The sequence below is a fragment of the Austrofundulus limnaeus genome, unplaced genomic scaffold (assembly GCF_001266775.1).
Source record: "Austrofundulus limnaeus strain Quisiro unplaced genomic scaffold, Austrofundulus_limnaeus-1.0 Scaffold14, whole genome shotgun sequence".
Lineage (NCBI taxonomy): Eukaryota > Metazoa > Chordata > Actinopteri > Cyprinodontiformes > Rivulidae > Austrofundulus > Austrofundulus limnaeus.
In genome coordinates, this window is record NW_013952416.1 from 836471 (window position 1) to 846164 (window position 9694).

General features: G+C 37.1%; 1 protein-coding gene across 1 annotated transcript in view; it reads left to right on the forward strand.

Moving 5' to 3' along the window:
• The window catches only part of commd10 (COMM domain containing 10), a 65252-nt gene that overhangs the window by 34269 nt on the left and 21289 nt on the right, over nucleotides 1-9694 (forward strand). The window lies entirely within an intron of this gene.

A 9694-nucleotide genomic window follows, 5' to 3' on the forward strand; every position in this document is an offset into this window, starting at 1 on the left:
CAGCTGGATAGAACAGGTGGAATTTACACAACTCATTTACACACTTTTCCTGAAGATAGAAGAGTTTGTTGAATCTGACGTGACATGTTTGTACGAACCCTTYGTACAAACAAAAGTAAGAGAAATTTAGGATAAGAATACGAACATGTTCTTGCATGAGGCCCAATCTCGGTATCAAAGCTTTAAAAGCCAGGAATCTGAATGTGCTTAGGTCATTTTGACCAAATTTGACTTAATCCTTAGTTTGATTTAATGAGTCACATTTAAAGTAAAACACTTTTTTTAACTTAAAAACATAGACTTAATTTAGGAGGAAACCTGAAGTCCATAACTTGTGTTCGGTAGAGGGCATCACAATGTCATTCTACAACCCAGAGGAGTTAATGATGGTCAGAGTGTATGTTTGTATGTGAAGCTGTAGTATGTGTGTGCGTGCTTGTGTGAGGGAGCAGGCTTGTGAACAAGTTGAGATGGATGGTGTGGAAGTTGAGTGGTTATGTGTCATGAGTCTGTGTGCTCTCAGGTTAGAAAAACAGGGCTTGATGGATGGAGGAGAACACATTCGAGGGGAAGCGGTAAAGAAGTTGACAATGAGGCCCAGAGACACTGGATATGTTTTGAATTGGTCATGAAAGACCTAAAGATAGTGGAGGAATTCAGATAGCACCTGCAGCTTTTTTTTTTTTTTTACCCTTTTCCTCTTTTTGGCTCAGGTTTAGTTTACTTTTCCATGCTTCAAGGATAAAGTACAATCAGTCTGTTCATATCWGATTTCACCTCTCAGGTGCAGAGAGAGAGAAAGAATCTGGGCTACTAAAATGGATTGAGGCAATTCTGTGATTTTATTTGCAAAGCTGCATAATATTGGAATGAAAAATTTCAAACCACTTTGATACCGTGCCTCCTAAAATCAAAAAGTTCTGTTCATCCTGCGAATGGGAGAAGTTATTTTTTTCAACACAGCTGGGCWGAATAGCTTGTTGGTGTCGAACATTTATGCAAACCATGCATGTGAATTATGTCAGTGTTYCTGAGCCAGACGAGTCTTGTTTCATTCCAAACTCATCATACATGGTCTGCTTGGTCAGAGCCTCTTGGCAGTCACTCTAATTCACATTTTACTTTGTTTTCAAAATGCTGGATCAAAAAAAWTTTTTTTTCAATTTTGACCCTAGTAGTGTTTAAAAATAAAGGGCTGTTCATAAACAACTGTTTAAAAAAGTCAATCAATTTGGATGGGACTCGCAATGAATTTTATTTTTTTATTGCTTCACCTTCTACAATTGTTCTTGAAGCAGATTCTCATTTGTCTGTTACTGCAACTCGTGCATTCAGAAAAAAAAGTAGTTTACAGAGATCATGAATGCAACTTTATTATTTTTTTTATAAAGCCAGCAAGTTTTCTTCATATTGAAAAACAAAAAAGCATCAGCAGATGTCTTGGTATTATCGTTCTTCATATTTTATGTTGGGATTGATTTCAAATTTCCACTGAGATGTCTGAGTTCAATAAATTGACAACTGCATGAACTCTGTCTGCTGGGAAAACTTGGCGTTGTAGGACTGGAATGCAAAAAGGCTTCTTTTTTTTTGGTTTCTTGTTTACAAAAAAAATAAATAAATAAAACCGAACCAAGTAGCTGAAAACTTTCAAACACCCAATAAAAATGTGGTAATGCAAATACAAGCATTATTTGTTCAAGCTGTAATTTGGTGTTCTGCTATGAAAAATACTAAAGTTATAACATAAAAAAACAACATTTTTGCAGAGAAAGTGTTAAAGACCGGATCATACAAGGCAGCTGTTTAGTTGTTTTTGACTTTGTTTCTATTGATTGTTTTTTGTTAAATGATTTGCTGTTGATCACTTATGTTGTGCTGAATTAGACCTAAACCAGTATTAAACTTGAGCTTACCCTCATCTCCACTGCCTCTGAGGTTTTTAGCTTTCTGAAAAACTGCCCGTGAGTAAATTAGCATTTGTTGTAGACTAACATTGTTTTGTTCTGCAGACTGTGTGATCAGCTAACCTTCCTCACAACCCAGGCCTCGGGCTCACTCATTACCATATTTTGTTATATTGTTTTAATTAATCCAATAACCACACTGAAAGTTGTGCATTCTAAACGATGCTCTGAACATCTCGTCATTAATAGGTTTCTATGCAACCAGCTGATAGACGCTGATGGTTGCTTGGAAACTGTTKTGCGTGAGAAATGGTTACACAAACAACGCTGAAATACATCAAATTTCTCCGTATGTACCAAAATGCTCATCTGTTCCTTGTAATCTTGCAGAACTAAGTCGGTGTGATTTCTTGCTTTCACCTCAGCCACCAGTATGTGACTRGCTCAGACACCTAAAGTATACCACAAGAGGTGATTGTTTCACTTGTGAAWGGCRCTCGCAGCACAGCCTGAGCTCATTATGCTGCAATTCAAGTGTTCTCACCGGCACCAGTGGCCCTGTCTGCATGCTTTATTTATTATTTCATTCTAACTGTACCTATACTGTGCAGGTGKTTTAAGAAAGAAAAGTGTCACTGCAGGAATCCTGTAAGTCATTCATTTATTACTGAGCTGTTATTACATGAATCATAATAACTTTACTGCAAATGCCTTTTTTGTTTTTACAAGTTTTAGTTACTTGATGAATTAAATGAATCTTTTAGACCAGTTTGTGGTTTTGTGTATTAATTGAACAGGTTTAACATGAAAACTTATATTTAACCTAAAATCAATAAAATCTATTGAGTTCTTGGTAGAAAACTTTCAATTTTTTGCATTATAAAGTTTTTTTTAAACAGCATAAAAAAAGAAACCCTGACGGTTGATGTGCAGATTAGCAAAGTTTTATTAGCAAAAATTATGTTTATTTAAACAGGCTAGATAAAAATGAATAAAAACGATTAACTATTTGGATACAATATTGAAAACAGACAAGCACATRGAATGAGAATAAAAATAGAAAAATATCTTTAGAAATAGATACAAGTAGGTAAGACTTAATAATCTCATTATTCCTTTAAAAGATTCAATTTGAGGGATTACTGGCAAATCTAAATAAAACGTGTTAAATCTGATCACCATGTCTTTCCTAACCATAGTGCAGTAAGAATAAATGTAGATCTGTACCTCTTTACTTTCATTTCATGTTTGATCCATTAGGGTAGGTTTAACATAAAACATATATCAAGGGGCAAAAAGTGCAATTGSCATACCAAAGGTTCTCTATTTGTACAATGACTCTTCCTGTAAGGTTAATAAGGCTTCTGTTCACAGACTTCTGACACATTTTCTTTTCTGTATAGAATAAAAGCACATCTCATTAGCCTAAAGCACTCTGTTCAGCTGAATGCATCCTGGTCAAAGTCAGCTCACACTGTGGAGGTAATGATAACTACGCCAGCCTTTAGAAAATCGGCTTCCCTCCCCCCAAGAGTCCATTAAAATGAAAGACAAGGTGTCTGGAGCAMAGAGTGACAGAGTGTTAAAGAGATGGGGRAAAAAGGACATCGCATTATATGATTATATGTCCAGGTGGGAAATTACTGCTAATTACTTAATAACAGCAGGGAGACGAGGAAGGAAGATAGGAAGTTAATTTAGTTTTACCACAGTTTTCTTTTATTTGCCAGTTTTATAAGGGAAATTAAAGCTGGGTGGTCAAAGAGATTAAACTCTTCTTGTTTTATTTTGGTGGAATTGTTTTTTTTTATTTCTGTTTTTTTGCCAGGCACTGAGGACTTGTATAGCTTTAACAATGTGRTCAGCAGGTTCATTCAGTTCACATCACTTTCAGAAAATTTTCGTTGACTTGGAGCTGCTTAAGATTTTTGTTAAAGTTTAACAAAAATAAAAAAACAGTTTTTAAATTTTGCTTTAATTATTTGAAATGTATTTTATTCTTCCTTCTTACCCATACATCCTTGTATTTAAGGGTGTTCTTAAAATGGTTATATTTGCACCAAAAAATTACTAATCAGTTTAAAATTTAAAAAAATGCATAAGCCGCCTCATCCTTTCAGAGTTTTAAGGGAAAAAAATAAAGAAATGAATCCAGTGAAAGAGAACTTAYTGAATATGTTAACTAAAGCTTTGACCTGGACACAGTTTTTGATTAATCAGTTGGATCCTCATTCCAGCTGCATTTTTTAGCCACTCCACAGTTAATAATTTATCTACTGGACAGTGTTTGGCTTGTTATTTCATGTTCTCAAGTTATCACCAGACCAAAACCTGGCATATTACTGGGAAAAAAAACAGCCACAGACATTTTACCAGGCAGGTAGATATCTTGGTAGGGTCAGCGGGGAAGCGAAAGTAAACTTCAGAGGAGTAGAGATAATAATAGGAGTAGATAATGAAAGATTTACAAAGAATGAAAACAATAATACGAGTGGAGGCAGAAAAGAGATTGTCTCGTGCATCAGAATACCAGAAAAGAAAAATTAATGCCATCCATAGTTTTATCTTTCTCTAAACTGAGTCCATCTTTTTCCTACCACTKATCTCTAACTTTGGTCTTTGCCTGCCTTTCAGACTGTGAAATGGAGAGTGGTAATTTCCCCCGTTTCTCTCTGTATGTTAATGAGGCGCTAATCTGTTTCTGAGCGAGAGCCTTAATGAGGGCGACGTGCCCCTCTCTCAGCCGGCTTGCTCCTATTAACTACCATTATGGAAATAGCTTGGTACCACGTGGCGTCCTGGGAGTGGACTCAAATGTATGCCTTATTTCCACTTTTGGAGCTTTCTTCTCGCTCCTTAACAAGGCTGGGTGTTCCTCTGAGGGAGCAACTAGCAGATAAACAAACATGGTAATGACGAGCACGGGGAGAAGCTTCACACACTTTGAGGTCCGGACTTTTTCATATGCGAGATGCTTGTAGAGCAAAATAGGCCACTGAGGAGAGATTGTTGAAGCACGGTTTGAGCCAAGTATCAAACCACTCCTCACTCAGACACACCTCTTATTCAGCTGCTTCTTCATTAATCAACATCATTGTTACTTGGTCTTTTCTTCCTCTGCATCTGCGTCTCTCTAACCAGGTTAAAAATGAGCATAGAGAAATCAAATTATCGGGAATTATTTACATTATTTTCCACCAAAATAACTGCGCTCCATTGATTGTGCCTGTCCTTAATGCCTGCTGCCAATGATAATACTCGGCCATATTTAAAGAAACACCCAAACCAGATTAAAAGTGGGAACAGATGCTGCTTGAAGCTGAACATGTTTCAAAGACTTGAATCAAAGGATATTATGGCTTTATTCATTCTGCATGTATCTAGGCCAGCCCAGCCCCTGCCACTCCCACAGACCACATATGAACGGTAGGTTGGTGGGCGACTGTGAAATGGATTAACGTCTTTCTCTTGCTTTCATCAAAATTAAGATTTTCATCCTACAGCTTCCGTCTTTGTCCTCATCTCCCAATTTATTCTCAGTCTTTCGTCTCTTCTCCTCATCCTCCTCCCTGTTTGGTCTCAGTCTTTTTTTCCTCCTTATACTTTTTGTGCTCAACACCCAAGTTGTGAGTCACTTTGTTGAGTAACTGTTGAAAAGCAGGTCAGGTGCAGACAGGCTCTTGTGTTATTATCTTTCTTACCATTTAAAGGCTTAATGTCATGCTGAAAGACGAGATTAAAAACATGTTAAACTGGCATTAAGTAGACTTTCATATCTAAAGTAGGTTCTCATCAGTGCAAATCTTTTTGGGARCCTCATCATGGCATGCTCCAACAGTGATAAAACATGAATCAGTAAAATACACTGTGAATGAGAGTTTATGTATTTACTTAACATTAACATGAACCGCACATTTTCACAACTTATAATGGTCACTCATTTCTTTGGAGGTTACAGTGTTGTATAAAGTACATCAAAGTGATACTTGAGTAAAAATACAAGTATCTTATCATAAAAATACTTTGGTAAACGTTAAAGTCTTCTCTAAAAATATTACTTGAGTAAAAGTCTTAAAGTATCTGATATTTTTGTACTTAAGTATCAAAAGTAAATTTCTGACACAAAATCTACTTAAGTATTAAAAGTAAAAGTACTGAGTAAAAGTGAGCAGTTAGATTTTCCAAAATATTTATTGGGAGGTGACTTCTCCAAAAATATTTTTTCCAACAGCCTGCAGCTGTGATGGGTTGTGTACAAGCTAATATGGTGTCAGAATTTTGTATATTTATACTACTCATCCAACAACAATTAAATTGACTCTATCCAGGAGACAATTTATCAGGATAGTATTTTTTATGTAATAACAACTCAGAATAAAATAGGAGTAACGACTTTCTACTCCTTACCTTTTTAAAAAATGTAGTGAGTAGAAAGTACAGATAACTGAGTAAAAATGTAATGAGTAAAAGTAAAAAGTACGCTGAAAAATAATTACTCAATTAAAATACAGATAACCAAAATTTATACTTAAGTACAGTAACAAAGTATTTGCACTTAGTTATTTTACAACTCTGGTGGTTGACAGTTGGTTTGATGCAAGCAGTGTTTAATAGCTTGGATTGTTTTTTCATCTATACCAGTGGTGTCCAAAGTTAGTCCTCTAGGGCTGGTATCCTGCATGTTTTAACACAGCTRAACCCAAGGAGTKCCTAACTAGTAGGCCTCTGCATGAGGAGGCCTACTAATTAAGCACTACCGGTACTTAGGTTTAGCTGTGTTGAACCAGAGCAGCACCTAAAACATGCAGGACACCGGCCCTCGAGGACTGACTTTGGACACCACTGATCTATATGGTGTATCCYCAAATGTCACGGTGAGATAGCCGTTGTACATGTTGATGAGAGGGCCACATAGAACCAAACCRTTCACGCTCTCACTCACATCTAGGGATATTTTAAGGCCACCACATATTCCAGCCGAAAAGAAACAGTCGACACAAAATCCCRTGGTTGTTTGACGCTTTCGTTTTCACATGCACCTTTTTTGGAAGCGAGTAGTTGAAGCGAATTGTATCGACAAACAAATGCTCCCACAAATTTCTGACCAATCACACAGTAATTTCTCACGCAGAGGGGAGGTGAAAAGTTCTCCCAGCGAGTTGCGACAAGAAGAGGCGGAAGACTCGAAGCTGAGAACTGAGTGACGTGATTTTCCATTGGGCAACTGCGACAATGAGAGCCAATTTTGGCAGTTTGGTTGGAGTATGTGGACACCTTCAGAGCTACCAATTAAGCCAACCTGCAAGTTTTTAGCTCTGTGGGAGGAAACCAGAGTGCCCGGAGAAACATACACATAAGGAGAACATGCAATCTCCACCCAGAAAGGTCCCAGGCCAGGATCTCGTAAACTTCTTGTTGAGAGGCRACAGCTCTGCCAGTGTGCCGCCTGTGCRTGCTCTACAGTTCTGAAATGGTTTTGTTCATGACAGTTTGTCACTTTGCTGTTGCTACAACTTTAGGTGTCACTTGCTCTAATTGTTAAAGAACTTTCATAACTTTGGATTTAAGTACACGAAATAGGTATAGAAAGGAAAGKTAAATATCAGCTAATACAAGCACAKATTAGCATTTTAAAGAAAATGTATGAAGGCTTGAATAATTGATTTTTGATTAAGTTTTAATATAAAAGGAATGTGCATTTACACCCGTCAGTAAAACTAGGCAAGGCAAGCACTTACGTTTTACATTTAGGCTTAGACCTAAATGCTTCTAGGTTTTGGGAAACCAGCAACCGCAGCATGTGGCCGATGACGCATTGCAGACGTACAGGAAGGCTGATCAGATCCATGCGCCGCTTCACTCATCGTAAAGGGAGGAGCAGAGTGGAACCAAGGAGCTGCCACATTTCCCCTGAGAACAGAGGAAAAGATTCCCTTGTGGTTGAGTAATAATGTGGCTGTTCTTCCTCAGCGAGAAGTTTGGAGAAGAGGGGTGCAGAGAGGATGAAGTGAAACTAAATCATTTGTCATCGGAAAGGGGAAAAAAAGAGCACCGAACAGCTTACAGAGAACGCTGTGCTTGTGTGCACGCATGTATTTGTGCCATGCTTTTAATTAAAGTTAKAGCTTCTGAGCAGTAAGAGGCTTGCCTGAAGGATGTGGTGATGATGCGGTTGTCCCAGTCRTCTGCAGTTGGCTCCCAGAGGCCACTGAGGAGCACAGATGTCATCACGCTGCCTCTGAAGCAACACAAGTGCACGCCCCCCTGCAAAATGTGAACCAGATTTATCTGTAACGTTGCAGCTAAGTGTGAAGGCAATGAGAGTTTTTACTGACTCCAGCGGTTTGTTTAGTAGTGTTTATATGGATACCAATAGAAACCCRAAGCTTCATCACTTGTTTATGAATGTTGGCTTGTATTTATCTTGCTGTCAAATCCACATTGCACTTTTATACCCACACGTTACAGCTTTGGCTCGTGAAGAGAAATTTTAATTCAGCTCAGGGATTGTTGCGCCTTTCATCAAAACCAGTAAACACACTTTTGGAAAACTGTGATAATTTTTTGGTAAAATTTTTGAAATGCACAACCTGGGGTTGGCTTAGGTTTTTTTTTTAGACATTGATGAACTTGTTTAAGCAGTGTTTTTATCCTTTTATGTTTTAATGCCTCAGCAGTTTGGGCTATTAGTGGTTTTATGACCTCATTGAGTGAAGACTATTACAGCTGAGCTTGGTACAGTAAATGAAACAGCAGTGCTTGAGAGGAAAAGGTCAAAAGCCCTAGACACAGTTGACTTTACTGTCATTATGTTACAAGGACAAGAGGACAGTGAGAGGGAATAGAAACCTGACAGAAAGYGATAAATAACATAACATTGATTTTTAGTATTTATTTACCCCCAGCTCAAATTATTTGTTGGTATTGGTTGATTGGAGGACAGTTCTTTTATTGTGTACAGATAAATTATACTGCCTGCACATGAGTAAGTATCCTGCTTAAATTTGAACTTGAAGTTTGTCTTGGAGCACCATCTGCAATAATATTAAACTTCATAATATTATTTAACTGAGAAATAGACATTTTCCACAAGTCAGCTCCTGATGTAATCATTTTACAGTGTATTGTTGTAGAGCATTTACATAATTGGTTTTTTTACATCCTAAATCTAACTTGTCCAAATTTATGTAGGTGACAGATTCCAACATGATAGTCATGTGGTGTCAATTCAAAATGTGTTTTTAATTGCAACTTTGTTCTTTGGGAGAGGTCCTCCAAATGGCTTATAATGAGTAATGTCAGATCAAGCCYATATGGGAAGAGATTAGAATTTATCCTAATATGTGTTGTTTTAATTTGCCTCATCAGCCTTTTTTTCTTCATACTTTTTTTAATCTTTTTGCATGTTTTAAGACAAAACTGTCTTATTTCTACTTGTTTGCATTATTTCTAGACTTTAGCTGACTCCACCACTGCTTAAATGTATTTACATTGAGAACTAGTCTATATTGTTGTTTTTTCATACATACAAGAGCAGAAGATAAGTAGCAATACAAGATTTTTTTGAATTTGTCCTGATTTGTACTTTGTGTCATTTTATCTCCACTTAAAGCTTTAAATGTCATCTGTTTGTTTGGCTTCTTTTATAGTTGTTCAAGCACAGCAAGGGCAGAGAAGAGAAGATTCAACAAAGACCAGAATCTATAAAACTGAACAGCAGAGCAAGAAATGAAGGGAAATAACAGACATACTGTATTTATTCATGTGTAATACTAGAAATTTAACCC